The 20372-nt window shown below is 43.0% G+C and overlaps 1 protein-coding gene across 5 annotated transcripts in view; it reads right to left on the bottom strand.

The window, feature by feature from the left end:
* Positions 1 to 20372, bottom strand: part of RPH3A (rabphilin 3A) — a 252545-nt gene that overhangs the window by 112676 nt on the left and 119497 nt on the right. For all 5 annotated transcript variants that reach the window (XM_067014652.1, XM_067014649.1, XM_067014654.1 and 2 more), the window contains exon 2: positions 15834 to 15936. The gene's annotated coding sequence lies outside the window, so the exon portion shown is untranslated. The remainder of the gene's footprint in view (positions 1 to 15833; positions 15937 to 20372) is intronic.

Below are 20372 nucleotides of genomic sequence, written 5' to 3'. Positions count from 1 at the left end.
GGGATGAGGAGGACTCAGATCAATAATATTAATAACATTAACGATCCCAACAACGGCAGGAGAAATGGCTATTATTTGCTGAGTCCTTCCAGCAAGCCTGGCTCAAAATCACTGCTTTGTATGCATGATCTCACCGAATTCTCACAATAACTCTAAGAAGTAAGTGTTAATATTACCTCAGCATAACAAGAAGCTTGTAGCAGATTGGTTGCAAAAATGGCCCTAATTCTTCCTTTTCCTGTACCCACAGCCCTTGCAATGTGACTTCACATGGCAATGAGATTTTGTATCTCTGTCCATCAAGAGATGGAACAATTTCTCTACTCCTTGAATCAGGTTGGCCTGTGTCTTACTTTGACCAATAGAATGTCAGGAGCCTAGACTTCAGGGGGCCTTGCAACTTCTACTTCCTCTCCTGAACTCCTGCCCAGTAATAAACCCAAACTGTCCTGCTGGAAGATGAGAGAGATCACATGAGACACAACTAAGCCCAGCTTAGGCTATCTGTAACCAGCCGGCTCCCTGAGACCCACAGCCCTTATGCAAGCCCAGAAAGACTAGCCAAGCCCTGTCCTGATTGGCATTTCCACCCAGGCTACCTACAGACTAGTGAGCAGTAATAAATGTTTATTGTTATGTACCACTGGAGTTTTGTGACTGTTTCTTACATAACATTAGCGTAGGAAGAGATAACTGATACAATGAGGAAATTAAGTCATGGAGAGATTAAAGCAACTTCCCAGCAAATTTCTTAGCACATAGCAGGTATTCAATAAATATTAGTTAAGTGAGTGAATGAAGTGGAATCCCAGTCCAGGTCTGTCCGACACCACAGTCTGAGTGTTTGACTAATAGGCTATACCAGAATGAACATTTCTATCCTAAACAAGTTTGTTCCCTTCCAAAACCACCCAGCACAGACCTGACTCAATAGATGCCCCCTCATTTCTTTTCTCTGCCACCCTTGATTTCTCTCCAGCCAATTTAACTCAATCCCAGCTTTATTATGAAGTCCCTAGAGAAAGTGGGAAATGAAAGTAGTGATAAAAGATGTTGGACACAATTATAATCCACCCCCGGGAGGAAAAACATATTTCAACTCAACCTTTTTCCATTTTTATGTGTTAGATATACTGGATTCTCCCCACTCTCCATCTCTGATCTCTATCTTTTTTTAAAATCTTTTTTTTTTTTTACCATGCCACATGGCTTGTAGGATCTTAGTTCCCTGACCAGGGACTGAATTTGAGCCACAGTAGTGAAAGCGCCGAGTCCTAACCACTGGACGACTAGGGAATTCCCCGATCTCTATCTTGTAACTAGCAAGTTTAGACCATTTATATTTATTATGATTACTGAGATATTTGAATTTTTCTCTACCATCTTATTTTGTGCTTTCTGTTTACCCTGCTTTTTGCATGGTCCTCCCTCTGCCTCTCTTGCCTCCTATTTCCCCCACTGCTAATAGGAAAGTTATATACTCTTTCTATTCTTTCAGTGGCTACCTTCCCCTTTTAACATGCATATGGGACTTAATCTAAAATGAATCCATTTCTCTATCCTCCTCCAAGACAGTATCTTAGAATAAACTTTAATCTCTATCAACTGTCTTACATATCAAGCACTGTTTCTCTCTCTCCCTCAAAGTAGTCAGTTACCCATGTATCCCCAGGGCCTAGCACAATGCCTGGCACACTATACCTAGACAATAAATCTTCCTGTATGAATGGATACTTATTATTTGCTTATTATTATGCTTTAAACATATACTATGTTCTTTGTACAACTTTTATACTCTTCAAAGGGTTTTCATACTCACTAACCCAAACCTTGCAAGGGAAGCAGTAGACATAGTATAATCAAGATACGAGGCTGAGAAGACGCAATGTTTTGGAAGGGTAACAAACCAAAGACAGGAATTTCCAAAGGGTGAAGCCAGTTCTCTGGACTCTCAACTCAGTGGTCTCAGAAGTCTCCAGGGCATTGGCAACTGGGCAAGGTTTAGTGTTCCCTCATCATAAATATTTTATTCACATTTAATAATCATAACACTTTGTACACAGTGACAGTCTGAGACCTTGCCTCTCAGGCTTGAGAGAGTTCTCCATTCATTCCAAACTCTTTGCCCTTATTAAAACTTTGTTACTCCAAAATACCTATTTATCTATATCTGCATATCTATGTCTATCTCTATAGAGATCTGTCCCTATAGTTAAATTAATCCATAGATATCTAAAGATAGAGAAGATATATATTTTTTCACAACTTGGCTGGTCCCTTTGTTAGGACGTGCTTTGGTACATCTTCTTGGTATCGTTCCCTTCCCTTGTGCCTTTATGAAGCAAACTTGTTATTTGATTTTCCTTTCCAGTACTCTCAGTCCTCCCCCAACCCCTGCTTCTCCTTCACTATGGCCTGGCGGTAATGTGGGCAACAAAATGATTCTATCCACTGACACCAGGAAATGAAGGAAGATTCTGTGGAATGCTGAATATCAACATTAATTTTTTAAAAATACACCCCTCCCGTCTGTAAAGAGCTTTAATCTTTCTCTTCAGGGGATTAAAACATTTCAAAGTAGCAAATGAAAACTAATTTAATCTCTCCATTCAAATATGTTCCATCAGCCTATAGATTATTTTTCTGAAAAAAAGATGACAGTGCTTGAAAGTGAGAAAAATAAATAAACTCAATTTGTACTAGCAATCAAAATTTCAAAGCTGGGGTCAAGCTTCTTAATGGAAAAGAAATGAAAGATCTTTTCCACACCAGGGAACCAATTCCACCATCATTATATTTTACCTCTATTTGCTTCTGCAAATCCCCATCCCTCAAAGAAAGGTCTTATTTATTTTCTCCTCCTCTTCAAATTTCTGTATAAGCCTAGGAGAACAATGTCCCATTGACAGTATTAATAAGAGCTAGCAATTATTGAGCACTCGCCATGTGTCAATCACTAGTCTAAGTACTTGACATGCTATATAACACATTCAATGGCCCACACAACTCTATGTACTGGGAACCATTATTATTCCCATTTTATAGATGAGGAAACTGAGGCAGAAAGAAGTGACATACCTAGGAAGTAGAAGAACAGTATCTAAACCCAGGAACATTGCCTCTGGCACCCATGTTCTTCTTCTTTTTTTTTTAAATGATCATATGGTTTTTGGTTTTTTTTTTTTTAACATCTTTATTGGAATACAATTGCTTTACAATGGTGTGTTAGTTTCTGCTATATAACAAAGTGAATCAGCTATACGTATACACATATACCCATATCTCCTCCCTTTTGTGTCTCCCTCCTACCTTCACTATCCCACCCCTCTAGGTGGACACAAAGCACCGAGCTGATCTCCCTGGCACCCATGTTCTTAACCACTCTATTCCATGGCCTCTCAAGGCCACACCATTACTGTCCCCTAAGAAAAATCCCTGTCCCAGTCAACTCTGTTTCTCCTTCAGAGCACTCTCCACCCCTGTCCACCCTGCTCCGTACAGACTGAGCATAGAGGAGGCTGACCTATATAGACTGCATCATTGGGCTCCCTTGCCCATTGGGTTCGGCTAAGGGGAGGCCCTGGCAGGAGGTCAGGGGATGGGAGGAGAGAGAGCTGGCGTATTTATTCCCATGCCCTCCTCCGGTGGAGTCACCATGGGTTGGCCAAGTCCCTTAGCCAAATGCCACCCTGCCCCTGTCAGGTGGAGCTCTCCACAACTTTCTCTCTCAAGCTTCAGGTAACTTGTCCCTCCCCTCATCCCTTAATACCTAGAGCTGTAACCTTCTCCTGCTGGTTCAAGCCCCCTAGTTGTTGCACAATATTTGGAAGATTCCCTAAACCCTGCCTTACATAGATCTCCTGGGTTCATCTCCTGGGTTGAATGCACCTCTGTTTCTGGCCTGTTCCTGCCATGCCCCTGGCTGATACGCCTGTCTAGGACAATTCATCAGAATTTCCTCAGGCTATCATTTTGCAGACAGCAAAGAGCCTCTCACCAAAGGAGGCAGAGTCATTTAATACCCTTAGGATATGGTCATTGGTCCATCAGTACCTCCTCTGATACTAAACGAGAACATATATAAATCATTCTAAACGAGAACACATATAAATCATTCTTTCTAGAAATATCTATGGATTGCCTTCTAGATATTAGACACCACACTGGGGATACATCTGTGGATGGGACAACCGGGGTCCCTGCCCTAGTGGAGCAGCATAAACACTAGAGGGAGATTCAGGTCATATACCGAATAAATGAGAAACAGAATAGCACTGCAACTGTGCAGAGTGAGATGAAGGGAAAGAGCTTCTAACAGGGGAGACCTCCTGAAATAAGTGGCACTTAGTCCTGAAGGATAAATAGAGGAAATGGTCAAGCTGGTGGGGTGGGGGTGGGGGCGGGAACTGGGGGCCTAGAGTGTTGCAAACAGAGGAAACAGCACATCTGAAGGCTCTAAGGCAGGAAGGACTTTAAAGCAAAGGTGACTGAGACAAAATTTGTTCAAGTACAGCTACAGCCATTGTTTCCATCACCCCAGAACCAGCAGCAAGACTTTCCATTGGGGATGGTACAGTCTCCTAGGGGGAACTCAGGAAAGTAGAGAAGGGGCATTTTTTAAATTGCAGGGGCTAGGAGGATGTGCCTGGCATTCAGTGCCTGGGGCCAAGGATTCTAAATGCCCTGTAATTAATGTACAGGACAGTTCCTCACCAGAAAGGCTGATGTACTCTGAATGTAAATAGCTTCCTTCTGTGAAACAAACCAAGTCACACCTGACATGAGGTGAGGTGGGCTCGGGTGACAGAAGGGTGACCGGCTGAAGTGAATTTGCATCAGGATATGTTTCTCAAAGGACAAGATGAGAGATGAAAGGGAAAGGGAAACTGCGAGAAAGAGAGGATTTGGGAGATTTTCTTTTTTTTTAAGTTTAGAGTGAGAGTTGAAAGTGAGAGAAGTTTGTTCTAGAAAGTAGCTGCCATCACTGTAGAGCAATCTTTTTCAAACTCTTTAGACGAAGACCCACGGTAAAAACTATGTTTTACATCACAACCCAGTTCATATACACACACACACAGACCCAGATGTGTGACCAAAGCAGAAGTTTCACAAAACAACGCTTCCCCTTATCAAAAAGGATGTTCTCTGTTATGTTCTATTCTATTCTATGCTGATTTCTACCCACTAAATTGACTTCACAACCTACTAAACAGATCTCCCTTCTGGGTTTGAGAAACACAGCTGAAGACATAACCAGAGAGTATTTTAAAGATAAAAAATGTGATAATACATCATGTTGATGAGCATGGGGGGAAATGAACACTCTCATATACTACATGTGAGAGCAAGAATTAATGCAATTCCATTAGTGGGCCATTTGGCAATCTGTATCAATATTCTAAAGGCATTCGCCTTTGACTCAGCAATTTCACTTCCAGGAATTTCTTACAGATTTCTTCCCATATGTGCCCAAAGAGGGATGTAAAAGAATATTCACTGTTGCACTGTTTGTAGTGACATAAGATTAGAAACTGTATAAATGTCCATCAACAGGACACTGGTAAAGTGAATTATGGGATGTCTTACTATAGAATCCTAAGCAACCATGAAAATAAATGAGGCAAGTCTGCACAAACTGAAATGGAATCAGGTCCAAGATGTATGATATAGTTGAAAAAGCAAGGGCAACATGCTGGTAATTGTTCAGCTGAATGATGAGTACAGAGGGATTTAGCATATCGTTCTCTTTACTTGTTTATGTTTGAATTTTTCCATAGGTAAAAAATTAAAAAGACAAGTGTCCGAACTATGTTCAGTATGGCACCATTTGTGTTTAAGCCAATTTGTTTTCATAGACAAGAGGATATATAAGAGACTGGAATTAGTGCATGTCTCTGGCAAGAGAACTAGGGAACAGATGTGGGAGGGAGGATTTTAACCTCATATCCTTTTCTGTCTTTTAATTTGTAACCATGTATACCTCTTATCTATGTGTGCATTTATCATTCAAACGGAAAGAAAACTGGTTTGCCAACCTCCATAAGGATAAACACAATTCTACCTGAAATCAAAAGAATCAAAATAATACTTGGGACTTCCCTGGTGGTGCAGTGGTTAAGAATCCGCCTGCCAATGCAGGGGACACGGGTGCAAGCCCTGGTCCGGGAAGATCCCACGTGCCGTGGAGCAACTAAGCCCGTGCGCCACAACTACTGAGCCTACGCTCTAGAGCCTGCACACCACAACTACTGAAGCCCGCGCACCTAGAGCCTGTCTCCGCAACGAGAGAAGCCCGCAAATGACAATGAAGAGTAGCCCCAGCTTGCTGCAACTGGAGAAAAAGCCGCGCGCAACAACGAAGAACCAATGCAGCAAAATAAAATAATAATAATACCTGAAAACAACAAACATAGCAATACACTAAAAAGAACGTACTTCTAACTTTGACCCTTGCCCATACTGCACCACACCACTACCTTTGGGGATTTCCCGGACAATCTAGTAATAAATGAAATAGTGTTCAACTGTATTTTTGGGTCAAATTGTTATTTCTTTGAACTGACACAGAATAAAGCCTGGGCCACATGGGATGCCAATTATACCCACGTTATAATGGAAACGATTTAAAGTTTAATTTGTTCAGTTTCCTCACTTTAAGAATGACAGAACTACAGTACAGCATTCATCAATAAGAAAATGGTTAATGGGACAAAGTGAGAGAGTGGCATGGACATACATACACTACCAAATGTAAAATAGATAGCTAGTGGGAAGCAGTGCATAGCACAGGGAGAGATCAGCTCAGTGCTTTGTGACCACATAGAGGGGTGGGATACGGAGGGTGGGAGGGAGACAAAAGAGGGAGGAGATATGGGGATATATGTATACATATAGCTGATTTATTTTGTTGTACAGCAGAAACTAACACAACATTGTAAAGCAATTATACTCCAATAAAGATGTAAAAAAAAAAAAAAAAGAAAAGAAAATGGCTAAGTAAGTAATGACATATCTGTACGATGGAATACTGTCTGTTATGGACTGAATGTTTGTTGCCCCCCGCCCCCCACTAACATGCATATGCTGGGTCCCTAACCCCCAGGGCGATGGTATTAGGAGGTGGGTCCTTTGGGAGGTAATTAGGTTTAGATGAGGCATGAGGGTGGGGAACCCTTGGTGGGATTAACATTCTTGTAAGATGAGGAAGAGACACCAAAACTTGCTCTCTCTCTGCCAGGTGAAGACACAGAGAAGGAGGCCAGCTGTGAGCCAAGAAGAGGGCTTCCACAGAAACCAACTCATCTGGCACCTTGATCTTGGACTTCCCAGCCTCCAAAAATGTGAGGAATAAATGTCTATTGTTTAAGCCACCCAGTCTGTGGCATTTTGTTGTGTAGCCTGAGCTGACCAGTAGAAATACCGTGAAGCTATTTAAAAATATAACACACATATATGTACTGACATGGAAAAAACTTTAAGACACATGTTGGGTGGAATAAGCCAGTTGTGATTACAATGTTACAGTATTGTACATTTATGTAAAACACATTCATATAACAATACTATACATATTAATACACAGATGCGTAGAAGATTATCTGGAAACATAAACATCTAACAAATAGGATACTTTAGGAACATGGGAGAGTCATGGTCAAAGGTGATACTGGCTTTGCTTGTAAATTTTAATTTTTTATAAAAATGTATTCTCTGTTACTTATGTAATTTTAAACTATTTCAGGATGTACCCCCTCCAAAAGGTCCAGAAGGGATAGCCTGACCCCAAGCCATATGATCAGTCTACTTCAGGGATATTTCTAGAATTGAAATTCTAAAATCTGCCTCCCAATCTGAGAGTTCTTCCCACAATCACTTAGCTCTCCATCTTAATTCTGAAACCAACAAAAAGTACATTCTCCTGCTGAAAAGAGAATAAGGCAGGACCCACATCCCACCAGACACTAATGAGGAGATAACGCTTTTACACACTAAACATAACATGGTTAGATCTCAACAAGGTTAGCTAAGACAATTAATTTCAAAACCTTCCAACTGACAGCAATACACAAATCAGCTTCCCCATCAGCTTTAGGAAACTAATTTCGCTGCGGTGAAGAATTCAGTAGGGGGTTCGGATGCCTTTTCAAGAAGAAGAGGATTCACTTCAAAGGGAGATGAAACTATTTTCTCGAGCAACTTCATAATTATACCACAAGGACAATGTTTACCTCTAAAACACCTCTAAAACCAACACCCAGCAGGAATACGCTGGAAGGACGAAAGAAGCCTCAAAACAGTGGCAGGTTGAAATCTGCAAGACACATTCGTGAGAGGAAAATAAAAAGATCAAAAGTCTCAGAAAGCTTATTAGCAATTATAGTAGGCACTAACACTTATTTACTCAGTCAAAAAATATTGAGTACTGATGGTGCCAGGTACTGGGGAGACAGCAGTGTACAAGACACACAGAAATCCTGCCCTCATGACATTCTGGCAATAAACGTTTAAGTGCTACTATAATCTGGGCAGGTGAATAGGGAGCACCCAGGTAAGAGGTTTCTATTTTAAATACAGTGAATGGTCAGGGAAGATCCCACTGAGAAGGTAATGTTTGAGCAATCACCTGAAGGAGGCAGAAGAGCAAGCCCAGCAGACATCTAAGGGACACTTGTTCAGGCAGAGGGTATGGCAAGTGCAAAGGTCCTGAGGTAGGGACATACCTAGCATGTGTTTGTGGAGCAGCAAGAGGCTAATACTGCCAGAACAGAGAGACCAAGGGAAGAATTCCAAGAGATATTATGAGAGAGGAAGCCAGGAGCCTGATGGTATAGGGTCCTATAGGTCATTGTAATGACCTGGGCTTCTACTCAGAGAGACAGGTGCCACAAAAGAGTTCAGAGAGCCAGAGTGACATGAATTTACAAACCACTGAGTGCACTGATGGGGAGCAAGGGGAGAGGTGCAAAGACCAGTTAGGAGGTCACTGCAATAACCCAGGGGAAAGATAATTCATCATGTACTTGCTGTGAGCTAGGGACTTTACAAACCACATCTTTTTGTTTGCTTGTTTGAATTGAGATATAATCCCCACACCATAAAACTCACTATTTAAAATTATACAGTTCATAGACCCACAGACATAGAAAATAAACTTATGGTTACCAAAGGGGAAAAGTGGGGGTGGGGAGGGATAAATCAGGAGTTGGGGATTAACATATACACACCATTATATATAAAGTAGATAAATAACAAGGACCTACTGTATAGCACAGGGAACTATACTCAATATTTTGTTATAACCTGTAAGTGAAAAGAATCTGAAAAAGGATACATATATGGATTTTGATAGACAGATGTGAATCACTTTGCCATACACCTGAAACTAACACAACATTGTAAATCAACCATACTTCAATAAAAATAATAAAAAATAAAATTGCACAGTTCAGTAGTTTTTAAATGTTCACAAGGTTGTGCAGCCACTAACGCTATCTAATTCCTGAGCATTTTCATCACCCCAAAAGAAACCCTGTACCTGTTAGAAACTAACTTCTCATTCTCCCTGCCCCCAGCCTCTGGCAACCACGAATTACTTTCTGTCTCTATAGATTTGCCCATTCTGGACATTTTCCATAAGTGGGATCACACAGTATGTGACCTTTCAGCTCTGGCTTCTTCCACTCAGCATCCTGTTTTCAAGGTTCCTCCATGCTGCAGCCTCTATCAGTCCATTATGGCTGAAGAATATTGTAATAACATCTTATCCAATCCCCACGAAGAGCTGTCATTACCATGCCAGTTTTCTGATGAGAAACTACAGCACTGAAAGGTCAAGTAACTAGCCCAAAGGCAAACACCAGAGAATGGAAGAGCTGGCCTTGACCTCAGAAGCCTTTCTCCAACACTGACCATTTGACCACATCATTAACTGCATTTCTGAATGGTGGCATGAACAAGGACCTTAGCAAGGCCCCTCCTCATTGTACTGGGGAAGTGGGGACCCTGATTTCATACAGTCAGGCAAGGCTGTGACTGAAACTCAAACATCATGACATCCTATTCGGCAGGGTTCCACTCTAGAACCTCCTTGCTGCCCTGGTGGGTCCTTCTCATTCTGGGTGGAGTCAGAGGAAATGGCCGAGGGTGAGATCAAGGAGGTGGGCAGTGAGGGGTGGGAGCAAAACAGCATTGCCTCCCCACAGCTGAATTCAACAAACATCAATTCAGCTTAACCAACATTTACTAGGCACCTACTGTGTGCTAGATCTGTGTGAACAGAAGCCTCAATAAGATGTGGTCCTAGCCCTTGGAAAATTCACGTGGCTGTTGGGGAAACCACTATCCCAGTGTTATCTCAAAGAAGACGCTCTTGGCTTTGACATCTTTGCATCCGCTAGGAACCTGGCCCCGGCGCCAGGTACACAGCATTCTTCCAACATACATTTGCTGAGGAACATCTCTGTACTAGGGATGTGACCGGCTCCCCTTAGCTCTTTCTTATTAACCCTGCTCCACCTACAACCTTCCTTCAAATGGGCCGTTTAATGTCCTACGCAATCCCTCAGCCACACCTGTTTGAGCAAGGGGTGGTCAACACACTCACACAGTACCAATCAGAGTTCTGTTGCTGAGGATTTGAACTGGGGCTCTAAAGACTGAGCTATTTTGCTCTGGGGAGAAGTGGCAACCACTGTCAGGGCTCCATCCAGATTGCCTTGGATCCCTTTACCATTTTCATGCATGCTGGCTGCCTCACAGGTGACACAGAGAACCCCAAAAGTCTGGGAATTCCCTTAACTAGTGACTGACAGGTGCAGGGGCGCAAATACTCCAACCCCCTCGCCTCCTATAGGGACAACTCCAAGGTTTGACTACACTGTCTCCAGAGCTGCCCCTGCAGGATTAAGTGAAGATTACCCCCTTGGAACTGTCCTTGGTACCACGTCCCTGCACGGCCTCTTTTCCTTCCCTTGAGATCCCTATTTCCCTCCTTCCCCTCCCAGTTTCCCCTGAGAATGCTTCCTCATAAATCCTTTTCACATGAATCCTCATCTCAGGGTCTGCTTCTGGGAAACAAGCACTGCTTGTCCATTCTCTGTTCTGTGAGGAACATCAGGGACCTGTGGAGTCTTCTCTTAACTGCTTCTACCCTTGCTGTGGGCGGAAATAATCTCACAAGTCACCCCTAACATCTCAGAGTCCAAATTTAGGGAGGCTGGCCTTTCTTCCCAAAAAACTGGAATTTGGGCATAACAGTAATAACACATATTCAGTTGAAACATCACACCTTCCTCTCTACCACTTCCACGATGAATATCTTTTGGTTCTCCCACTGATACACCCCTCCCTAACAAGCTGGGACCATGCAGACAAGCAGCAGGGCTGTCTGATGAATGGAGAACTTTCAGTGAATACAGAGTCTTCAGAAAAAGATGACTTCTCTCTCTCAAACCAACAGCTGAAAAATTCCTCTCAGGACAAACCAAAGTCCTTTGTGGGTCAGACGATTATACAGAGCAAGTGCATTCCCAACGGTATGAGGGTTCCAAATGCAGCCCTCTAACAGGTTGGTATCAATCAGATCCCAACCAGGAAAACAGACACCACTCTAAGTATTTCAAACAAATGAAACTTAATGCTGGAAATTGGTTGTATGGGGGACAGAAAAGATCAGAAGCCAAGATGGGATGGTAAGACTACCCAGAGATTAGCCACAGCAAAAAGCCACACTTGTCTCTAGGTCTGGATAGTCAGAAGGAGGAAAGGGTATTACCAGAGCCCAGGGGCCAGGGTCACAAGGCAAAAGCTGGAGCTGTTGAGGAGATGCAGCCATTGCAAAAGAAGCCTCTCAAGGTAGAGGGAGGTAGAAAAGAACTGCGCCAGGCTCTCCCTCCCTCCTGTCCTCCAATATCCTATGAAGGTCTCCCATTGGCTGCCCTCAGGCAGAAGCCAGGGAGGCTAAAATGCAGCCTAGAAGGCTCCCCTCTCCCCATGATAATAGAACAAGGAACGGAGAGCAGTGGATCTGAGGGCAAACTGGTCAAGGACTACGACACTCTGGCCTCATTCACTCATTCAGTGAACATTTCTTAAATACCCGGGGCACAGAGCTAGGTGCCCAGAGACTACAACACTGATAATGCTCTCCTTGAGGGAGAGTTATTCACAACTGTATGAACTGTGGGCTGATAGTAAAGATCATATATGACATAACCTGGGGGTAGCAGATTTGGGGTTGCTTCACTGAGATGAAATTCAAGCTTCTTCTTAAAGGATGAGAAGGGCTTTGCCATGTTGGTGGTGGTGGTGGGGGGGAAATCTCTTGTTTTTATCTGCCCAGTATCCAACATCCCTTGGGGAATGACCTTTGGTCCACTCTCAGTCCCTGTGGTTTCCCAAGGGATGAACACATGACCCAAATCTGACCGATCAGTTTATTCCATCTTCCTGGTCATAGTGACTGGATCAAGGATGGGCACATGACAAACTGGTCCAATGAGAGGCAATCCTAGATTCTCTCAGGACCCAGAAATGGAAAGGATCTCCATTTCTGCTGGAGAAATGTTATTACAATGGATAGAGGTACACCTGAATTGCCACTAGCAAGAATGAACATACTGAAGAATGAAGCCAACACAAAGGGAAATAGATCTGAGAGGAAGAGAAAGTCCTGATAGTATTATTTGAGTCCCTGGATCCAGCCATACCTGAGGCCAATAATATTAGATCCTTCAGTTATTTGAACAAAAAGGTTTTTTATTTATTTATTTATTTATTTATTTTTGCTTCAACCACTTACAATCCATCAGGGGGAAGACAGGGTAAAAGAGGAAAAATTATAACTTATAATGAAATAGTAGTATTTAGTGAATATTTATGATAAGCCAGGTACTACACTGTGTTTACCTAGATTTTTTTCATTGAGTCTACATACCCCTCTATGAAGTAGGTACTATAATTGTCCAGTATTTTATTGATGAGGAAACTAAAGCTCAGAGATGGCAAGTCACCTGCCTAAAAGGTCACAGAGTTTGGAAATGGCAGAGCCAGAGGTTTTTTTTTTTTTTTAACATCTTTATTGGAGTATAATTGCTTTTCAATGATGTGTTAGTTTCAGCTGTATAACAAAGTGAATCAGCTATACATAAACATATATCCCCATACCTCTTCCCTCTTGCGTCCCCCTCCCACCCTCCCTATCCCACCCCTCTAGGTGATCACAAACCACCTAGCTGATCTCCCTGTGCTATGCGGCTGCTTCCCACTAGCTATCTATTTTACATTCGGTAGTGTATATATGTCCATGCCACTCTCTCACTTTGTCCCAGCTTACCCTTCCCCCTCCCCGTGTCTTCAAGTCCATTCTCTACATCTGTGTCTTTATTCCTGTCCTGCCCCTAGGTTCTTCAGAACCTTTTGTTTTTCTTTTTAGATTCCATATATATGTGTTAGCATATGGTATTTGTTTCTCTTTCTGACTTACTTCACTCTGTATGACAGTCTCTAGGTCCATTCACCTCACTACAAATAACTCAATTTTGTTTCTTTTTATGGCTGAGTAATATTCCACTGTATATATGCCACATCTTCTTTATCCATTCATCTGTGGATGGACACTTAGGTTGCTTCCATGTCCTGGCTATTGTAAATAGAGCTGCAATGAACATTGTGGTACATGACTCTTTTTGAATTATGGTTTTCTCAGGGTATATGCCCAGTAGTGGGATTGCTGGGTCGTATGGTAGCTCTAGTTTTAGGTTTTTAAGGAACCTCCATACTGTTCTTCATAGTGGCTGTATCAATTTACATTCCCACCAACAGTGGAAGAGGGTGCAGAGCCAGAATGTGAACCCAAGCAGTGTGACTGCGGATTCTACATAATGGAACCATTTTGCTGAGTGGTCAATTGAGTTACAGGTGGAATGAGAAAAGTACACAGGAAAGGCTTGAACCAAGCTATACATGGCTCTGCCCCGGTTTCATTTTGGAGGACAGCCCCTCCAAGGGCACAGCTGTGGGTCACAGGTCTGCATGGCAAACAGCTCTTCCACCCATCAGCGGGTGTCCTCGTGGGCTCAGGTCACCTGGCCCTGCTGAGAAGATAAATGGAACCCTTGTTGAGGGACATAGAATTTGAAATGCAAAAGGTAGGAGCAGCAGGTTGCTGCCACCCACTGGCCCCTACCTCTCACAGAGCCCCTCCCCACGCACAGACTTCCCTGGAAGGACTTTTTCCATGATTGTGACTGTCTCCTGGCAGGTACTGCAATTGGACCCCCACTACAGTTTCCCCACTCCACAGAGTAGACTGCAGGGGGTATATTTGCTTTTTATTTTGGAGAAGGTAGATGGGAGTAGATTCTGAAATCCGCCCATTGCCTACTTACCAATTGCCTCATACTCTTAGAATGTGCATGCGTGGGTGCACACACACACACACACACACATACACGCACACACAGCTCTCTGTTGATGCAAATTATGCCCTTCCTTCAAAGCTCCCTGAAATGTCGCCTCTTGTGGTAAGCCTTCCTTGAACACCCAAACTGGATCCACCTCTCTTGTCTCAGAACTCCAAGAATCAGAGTCACTTAGAGGAAACCAAGTTCAAAGAGATTAAATGACCCAAGTCTACATGGCATACATGTCAAAGCCACAAGTGGATTTAAGTTTCCTCATGCCTCTCTCCAGACCAGTTCTCTTCCATGAGATCAAGAGTTCTAATCATCTGTATCCCATTGCTGAACACTGTTTTAACTGGCAGATAGCATTCATCACATCAGTGTTGACTGCCTGGCAATAGCTGTCTGGAACACTGTGTTGAGAAGGATGCAGAAGGTCAGTGCGTTGTGCTCAGTGCTAAGATGGATGTGACCAATGTCTGCCACAGACGTAGACTGGAGAGTGACGTCACATATGCCGTGTATCTGCCACCGTGTTTTGCCTTTCAGAATGTCCCAGGCAGAATTAGCTGCTCCTTGACCTGGATTCCCATACCAATTTAAACGTATTTGAGAACATTTCACATTGTGCTGTAACCATATGTTTGCGTGTCTCTCCCATTAGATAGTGAGTGGCTTGAGGACACAAACCACTTGTGCATCCATCCCTTCAGTCAGTGCCTTGAGTGAACCAAAGCAGATTCTCAGTAACTGTCTGAATGTTGCATCGTTCAGATTTGTTAATTATAATTTCACAAGTGTATGTCTTCTTTAAACAACTTTCACGAGAGCCGGCATTATATCACATTGTGCCTAGCATAATGCTGAACGTGTATTTAACTTAATTTATTTGCTATTGGTTGTAGAGAGCTTACTATACGCCAGTTGCATGATATGGGCTTATCATATATTGCTGCATTTATCTCTCTTCTACACTCTACAAGTTAGCTATTAACCCTACTTTACAAATGAGGGCACTGAGATTCAGAGAGTCTATTCGACTTGCCCAGGGTCACACAGCTAGTAAGCAGCAGAGCTGGGATTTAAGTCTGGGTCTCTGTGACAGCAATTTTGGCTGACTGATCACCATTATAATAAAGAGTAGTGGTCAGTGAGGAGGAAATGAAAATACCTACACTTAAAATCTAGAAACTGATGTGGGGCTTGAGGTGCCATGTTTCATCTTATTAAATGTGGCGTTTCAGCTCAGAGCCTCTTTGGGGTGGTTGCCAGAGTCTGAGCCAGGCTGCAGTGGCCACTGTGCAGTGAACATCCACGCTGCCTGGACTCAGACTGCCTGGTCCAGCCCAGTGTGACTCAGCACCTGGGAACTTGTGCTTCTTTAAATAGATCCTGCTTTCAGCTAGGTCTCAGCGGTGATCAGTGACTTACCCGTCATCAGAGGGAGGTATCCTGGGGCTTGCTGAGCTGCTGTGCAGGAGTGGAGCCGAGGGACATACGGGGCACAGGAAGAAGGCTGTTGGTGGCTGTAACCCTGTCAGAGAATTAAGAGAATGGCTGAGTGAGACACTACCCAGAAGCAGGGGGTCTGTCCACACCCATCACCCACAGTGGCCTTTGGGAGTTCAGTGCCACGCTCCTCCTTTCCCCCAAAGCCCCTGCAGCTTTGTGGAGGAACCACAAACAAGGCGGGCCAGGGTCAGGAGATCTATGTTCCAAGCCCAGCTTTGCCACCAAAGAGCTACGTGACCTTGGGCAAGTCCTTCACTTTCCTATCCTCTCATCCATCAAGTGACACTCTAATTACAAGTGCACAACAGGAGGCAGATGACAGCCTGATTGTTCTCAGTGGAGGATCAGCCAAATGACTTACGGTCCATCTATACCCTGCAACAAATGCTACTCGGATGGGAAAGGCAATTGACGTGTGCTGAAATGAAACCATCTCCGAGCAGGTGTGAGACAATGAGCTGCCACCTGAGTGTTTTAAGGGATGTCCTGTATAGTCACGCACAGCAGAGTACTCGTAGAACGCCTCTGAAAGGATACATGCACACACATTCTGGTGGGTCACATGAGTACTAGTCTGGAGGTGAGCAGAAGTGGGTTGAAAGCCCAGCTGGATCATGTAGCTGGGTAGTCAGCTGAACTTCCCAATGCCTCATGCCTCAGCAGATATAAGGGATATAAGGGACCAGAGCAGCTGCCACAGGAGGAATGACGATAGCCAGGATGGTGGCAACAACCACTGTCTGTAACACCATGAGAATAGCACGAGCTGTTGCTAGGCTCACTCTGGCCAGAAAGCAAGACAGGTGCGCGGTTTATGAAAGTCGTCACATAAGCTGGATTTAACACACCTTCCATCCCGGTGAGAGCCCAGATTCACGACCTTACTGTTCACACTATAATGTCAACCTGCCACCTGTTCATCTAGTGTATAAAGCACACAGATCCACTCCCGACCACCCATCTCGGAGAACGAATTAGGTCTTCTGGGCTTGGGAAGCATATAGTCCCACTCTACTCCACTCGCACTGAATGTCCTGCTAAGGACCAACACAGCTCTCTGGATATTCTCAGCCCTTCTCTTCAGAAGGCTGCTTACTTGGATCTTGTTACTTCAGCCTCTTGCAGAACTGTCCATCACGAGTGGCACTTAAATGGGAGATTCTGGGCTTTTTATCAAAGAACACGATAAATAACCATAACCATGCCAAATCCTGCCGGGTTTTATTTGGGACATTGAACCATGGTATTTTGTGCCCCCTATTTAAATTCATCTTATTCCATTCGTTTGTTTATTCCGCAAATACGTGGTGAGGGAATCAATAAGAAAAGACAATCTAATAGAAAAATGGTTAAAAGGTAATGAATAAGCAGTTCATAGAAAAGAAAACACGACTGACTTTAAAGCATTTGAAAAGATCAATTGTACTCAAAAAAAGAGAGAAATGCAGATTAAAGCTACACTGAGATACCATTTTCCCCATCAGATTGGCAAAAATGCAAAAGGTTAATAACACACTTTGCTGGTGAGGTTGGGAGGAAATAGGTATTCTCAAGCACTGCTGGTAGGAGTGTGGCTATGGTGTGCTATAATTTGATAATATCTATCAAAATTATGAATGCAGATATTCTTTGACCCAGCAAGTTCCCTTCTGGGAATTTATCCGGCAGAGATATTTGGACTTGTACGAAATAATGTATGTACAAGGTTATTCACGGCAGAGTTGTAAAGGCAAAATATTGGGAAAAATCTAGATGCTTTTAAGCAGACTAGTTGAATAAATAAGAATATATCCAAACAATGACACTCTATATAATTTTTTCAAAGAAGGAGCTCTCTCTCTATTCACTGAATATAGAAAGATTTCCATGATACATTGGCAACTAATAAGACACAGAGTGATATGGATATGGCTTTCCCACAATAACACTGCCTAACAAACCACCCCAAAACTTAAAAGAGTAATCATTCATTCTCATGCTCATGGATCCAAGAGTTGGTTGGGGTTCTGCCAATCTTGGCTGGGCTCAGCAGGGTGGCTCTGCTTAGAGGTGCCCTTCATGTTCTGTTTGAATCTGTTCCACATTCCTCATTCAAGGGCGGGGTGAAGGGGCAATAGTTAACCATGGCATGCTCCTCTCTTGGCGGATCATGGAACACAAGAGAGCAAGACCAGCTACATAAAAGCATTTCAGGACTCTCACGTCTTGTCAGCTCACATCCCATTGGCCAAAACAAGTCACATGGCCAAGTCCAAAGTCAAGAGGTGAAGGAAACCCGACATGAGACCACAGCAAGGATGTGGATGTACAATACCACCAGAGGGGAGTGAAGAATGGGATCAGTAACTGAACCTAACACACATTCAACACTCATTCAATTTTACTTATCTTTGCATAAAGATGTCTGACCTTCCTGCCTCCCTTGTATAAGGACCCTTGTAATTACATTGCTCCCCCAAACCCCAGAAAATCCAGGATAATCTTCCCACCTCAAAATCCTTAATTTAATTGCATCTGCTAATTCCCTTTTGCCACATAAGGTAATATATTTACAGGCTCTGGGAACTAGGACGTGGACATCTTGAGATGGCCATTATTCAGCCAACCACAGCTGAGATTCAAACCCAAGCTTCTCTAACCCCTAATCATGTGCTCTTTTCACTGTTCTTTGCTGCTTCCACAAAATCTGTGAAATCATTAATCCTAGGGTTTCCGTGGGTCTAGGAAGAGAGTGAAGCATATTTCTCTGAGATTGGACAAGTCACAGGAATACTACATGCTCTACCAAAGAGAAATGTCCCCCATTTCCAATTGGAGCTGGCACGGCTATTCATGAGGTAGGGCACCAAAGGGTGTTCCTCACCACCCCTGCTGTTAGCCAGGTGAGGCTTCAAGAAGTGGCGAATGCAGCTTTTCAGCATTATTCATTTGTTTCCTTGTTTGCTATCTCTTCCACTAGAATGTCAGCCCCAGAAGAGTGGGGACATATCCATCACACTCACCATAGTGTTCCCAGAGCCCAAAAGGGCCCAGCACAGAGCTGGCATTCCATTGATAAATACAAACCCCAAAGTTGCCCTGATCCAATGGATAGGATTTCACTTGGGTATAAAATTTAAAGATGGGGGAGAGAATCCAGGATTCCCAGAATCCTGCCCAGAATCCCTTACCTTTGGGAGGTGTTGATGTGAAAGCTGAGGTCCCTGGTCAGGACTATAATGAGGGGGAAACATGAGCAAGATTTGCCTAGCTGTGCCCTTCTGAGAACAGAGATTACATCTCTTGAACATTCTACGTGAAGCATTCTGAATCGATCATGCTTAGGCATCAGTAACAATCCACCTATGAAAAATTCTCCCACAAGGGCACAAAGATAGATGTACAAGGACATTCACTGCACTGTTTGTAACAGCAAAAAAGTAGACACAGCCCAAATGTCCATCAATAAGGGTTTGGTGAAATAAATGATCATACAGTCACAATGATGGAATGCCATGCAGCTATTAAAAGAATGGGATAGAAGGGGAAAGATGCCCAAGATATATTGCTAAGTAAAAACGGTAAGTTGCAGGAAATACAAAGCATGGTCCTATATTAAAAAAATTATATATATCAAAACTCATCATTCTTGATGTTAAAAAAAACTCATCAAACTGTATACTTCACTGTGCATTTTACTGTATGTAAATTATAACTCAATAAAAGAAAAACAATATATGTATGCCTTCTAGCTCTTTGATTTTAAGAAGCAATTTTTCACATTGTTTTTGAAATTAAGACTTGCGTTTTCATGTAATGCAGCATTTTATGTTTTGTTGAAAGGCTGATAAGTCAAAAGAGTAGCTTACCAATGATGGTGATTTAGAATAGAAGAAATACAAAGGAAATACATTAGCATATACATAGAAAGTAAACAAGAGATAAGCATATGCATAGAAAAGCTAAAAATATAGACATTTTGAATTTAGGAGTGACATAATGGAGAGCAGAAGATGTAGGAACTAAGTAATATATTTCTATAATTGAATTTTTTACTAGGGAGATACATTAGTAATGAGAAACAAAGGGTAAGGAAAAACTCTTTCTGTGACCTATACCTTTTGTGGGGAAGAGTGAAAACCCACTTTTGTATTCAGGAAAATCAGGGGCGTCAAAGGGCATTTTGACAATTTAACAGGCCACGAGAATTGAACCTCATTTGTGTTTTTAAAATAGAAAGAACTTTGTTGTTGTTTTCTGATTACAAAATATTTGGGACTTCCCTGGTGACGCAGTGGTTAAGAATCGCCTGCCAATGCAGAGGACATGGGTTTGAACCCTGGTCCGGGAAGATCCCACATGCCGCGGAGCAACTAAGCCCATGTGCCACAACTACTGAGCCTGTGCTCTAGAGCCCACGAGCCACAACTGCTGAAGCCCGCACGACCTACAGCCCATGCTCCGCAACAAGAGAAGCCA

The sequence above is a fragment of the Kogia breviceps genome, chromosome 15 (assembly GCF_026419965.1).
Source record: "Kogia breviceps isolate mKogBre1 chromosome 15, mKogBre1 haplotype 1, whole genome shotgun sequence".
Lineage (NCBI taxonomy): Eukaryota > Metazoa > Chordata > Mammalia > Artiodactyla > Physeteridae > Kogia > Kogia breviceps.
Note: the sequence above shows the minus strand (reverse complement) of the source record. Positions and strands in the feature narration are given on the sequence as shown.